This window comes from Bidens hawaiensis, unplaced genomic scaffold (genome assembly GCF_021521415.1).
Source record: "Bidens hawaiensis isolate Kalapana, Puna unplaced genomic scaffold, B.hawaiensis_p1.1 tig00071875_1, whole genome shotgun sequence".
Taxonomy (NCBI): Eukaryota; Viridiplantae; Streptophyta; class Magnoliopsida; order Asterales; family Asteraceae; genus Bidens; species Bidens hawaiensis.
The window spans coordinates 7,035-10,273 of record NW_027502573.1 but is presented as its reverse complement, the minus strand read 5'-3'; the positions used below and the strand labels follow the sequence as shown (position 1 = coordinate 10,273).

At 29.1% G+C, this 3,239-nt stretch overlaps 1 pseudogene across 1 annotated transcript; it reads left to right on the top strand.

The window, feature by feature from the left end:
* Positions 1-224: 224 nt before the first annotated feature.
* On the top strand, positions 225-3,013 carry LOC143605896 (protein STAY-GREEN 1, chloroplastic-like; annotated as a pseudogene). The gene is made up of 4 exons (XR_013148639.1): positions 225-473; positions 550-723; positions 2,227-2,392; positions 2,634-3,013. The product of XR_013148639.1 is annotated as a protein STAY-GREEN 1, chloroplastic-like (transcript).
* The last annotated feature ends 226 nt before the right edge of the window (positions 3,014-3,239 follow it).

The following is a 3,239-nucleotide window of genomic DNA, read 5'->3' as shown; positions in this document are numbered from 1 at the left end:
AAAATTAATAAAAAGTTAATAAAAAGAATAGATAATACACTTAATAATAAAAAGTTAATAAAAAATGTGTATATATAAGTTAATAAAAAAGAATAAATGATACACCTAATAATAAATGTGTATCATTAAATGCTGACAACTAAATGCTGACAACTTTTGGTTTAATGCTGATAACTTTTGGTCTTTGACTTTGGTATATTTTTTGGTATATTTAACAGAACCCTATTTTAAACGCCACGCTTCAATCCGCTACACGCCATCTTCCTTAAAAAAGTTATGTCAATCTTCAAACTTCCACTGTGTGTTCTTGGTGTTTTGTGTGCACTCACTATCCTATTAAACTAATATTAATATTAATATTCATAAAAGAAGTCATGGCTTCTTTGATCCTACCCACTTCAACTCCTTATCAAAACAATCTATTTTTAACCAACGAAAGAAGAAAGTTGAAGAAGAATAAAGCTCTAGTTCCGGTAAGTATTTGTTTATGGGCGTTAATTATTTATTTATTTATTTTGATGGTGTTTTTTTTTGTTTGTTTAATTTAAGGTTGCAAGATTATTTGGACCGTCGATCTTTGAAGCATCGAAATTGAAGGTTTTGTTTCTAGGAGTTGATGAGAAGAAACATCCTGGAAAGCTTCCAAGAACATATACACTTACACATAGTGATATTACTTCTAAGTTAACTCTTGCTATATCTCAAACCATCAATAATTCTCAGGTAATTTGTTGTTGGGTAATTGTTTTGAATGAGCCTCAATCCAATTCAGCAACAACAATGAGTCTGAATGATTCCGATCTAAGTTAAACCATTTAGATGTTTTTTTTGTTTAAAACCAAACAGTCTGAAATCTGAATGAATCAGATCTGAATGGTTCTATTCAGATATAAACAAACAACACTTAGTTATTTTAAATACATCTCAACCACAAAAATTATTATATGAGTATTATTGTACCGTTAGACCACTTGCATCGCAAACATGTTGGTGTTTGTGGTCATAGAATTTTATTATTATTGTTCAAGTTTTTATTATTATTTTTTGTTTAATTCTATATATCTCTCACTTGCTCTAGTTTTTGAGTTCCTCCAGATCGGCCGATTGTCTGATTTGTTAAGAGTCTTTTATTATTATTATTCGATTATAGTATTAATTGGTTGTATATATAATTTATTGGAATTATCTATAAGTACTTTTTTTTATCTAACATATAATTTAAATTATGGGTAAAATTTCAATCGTTATTGTGAGTTTTTTTTTCATATATTAAATAAAAGGATCCAATTACAATTTTTACTTTCATAGGTAATGTGTAAGAAAATAATTTAACATATGAAGGAAATGAGTAGGAAAGTGAAAACCAAAGTTTTTGTTATTTGTGTCAGAAATGCGTTGGAAACTTCCAAGACATATTTTTGTTGGAAAGTGTGTTGGAATTGCGAAAAAAATATTTTTCACGGGGCTTTTTCCTACAAACCCATTTTTGTTAGAAATGTGTTGGAAAAGATGATTTCCTACACTTTCCAACGAAAAATGGCGTATGAAGTTTAGTATATTGATCAATAATAGCAATAGTTAATGATAGTTTTTATGATCAATAATAGGTACTCTATAAGTGTGCTAATTTTTAATTGTTGATCAATAATAGCAATAATTAATGATAGTTATTATTAATTTATTATTATACAAAAGACCTTTTAGATTATTATTATGTATAGGACTAAACATCAAGACTTATTCAAGATTTTCAATTTCATCTCAACAGAATAATAAGCATGTAAACGATAAATATTAATCAGGTAAATTTGTTTTTGAATTGATTAATAATACGAGATATGAAATCAATCATTTTGCTATTAAATTTTAAAATGTTAAAAATGTGCTATTATATATATTTTTTGGGATGTGTTATTCATACACCCTTTATAGAGTGTATATGTAGAGATAATATGTGTGTTAAAAGGGTGTGTAAATATTTAAAAAGAGTGTCACCTATTTTTTTTTGGTAACCAATTAGGTAAGCAGTATTAGTTTTCTATAAGAAAAAGACAGTATTGGATGTACATGCTAGCTGTCATACTATTCTCATATCTAAATATTATTAATATCCACATACACACTACAATTTAAATGCTATATAGTAAAACTCTAAAAATGTTAAAATTGGTTCTGAAATCATTATATACACGTATTCTTAGAATTTGTAGCATATTTATGTTACAGTTACAAGGTTGGTATAATAAGTTATATAGAGATGAAGTGGTTGCCGAATGGAGGAAAGTAAAAGGGAACATGTCTTCATGTTCATTGTCACATAAGTGGTGGTCATTTTCTTCTTGACTTATGTGCTCGCCTTAGGTTCTTCATCTTCACCAAAGAACTCCCTCTGGTAACTAATTAACTAGTAACCTTTTACAATAATACTAAAGATATATATATATATATATATATGATTGATTTCTTTTGAGAACCGCTTTGAGTTTTAAGAACTCGAAAGAACTCAACGTAACTATTTTATTTTTTGAATTTTTTTACACATGTGTAATACGTAAGTGTAAGTAATGTACAAAAAATTACCGTATATATATTAACAAATTAATAGCTTGAAAGTAAACACTTTTACTCATTAGGTATTGAAGGCATTTGCTCATGGAGATGTGAATTTATTAAAAAAACTATCCAGAGTTACAAGAAGCTTCCGCTTGGGTTTACTTTCACTCAAACATTCAAGAATTCAACAGGGTGGAATGTTGGGGCCCACTTAAGGAGGCAGTGGGACCCTTGTCCACGTCATTGTCTTTACCTGGACCCACCACTGGTGAAGATGAATCAAGCAAGTGGGAGATACCAAGGCCTTGTGTAGAAGAATGTTCATGTTGTTTCCCACCCATGAGTTCAATCCCTTGGTCTCATGATCTCTTGAAGAATCCAGATGATCTTGATGGTGGTGGTGGTGGTGGTGCCACCCTCCTAGGGTTGCAACAAAAAACTTGATCATATATTATTCTTTTGGTGGGGTTTCTGTGTATAGATAATCATTAAAGATTAAAAACTTTTACTTTTGTATATAGTATATTTTTATTGATACAAGGTCCAAACTCTGTACCTTAAAACACATGACATACTTTGAGATATATGTAGTTGGGATTTGTTTAAACTTGTTTACTAAGACAAACTTTTTACTATTTGTACTAAGACTAGGTCTTGATTCTATGATTTTGTTAGATTCAAATGCT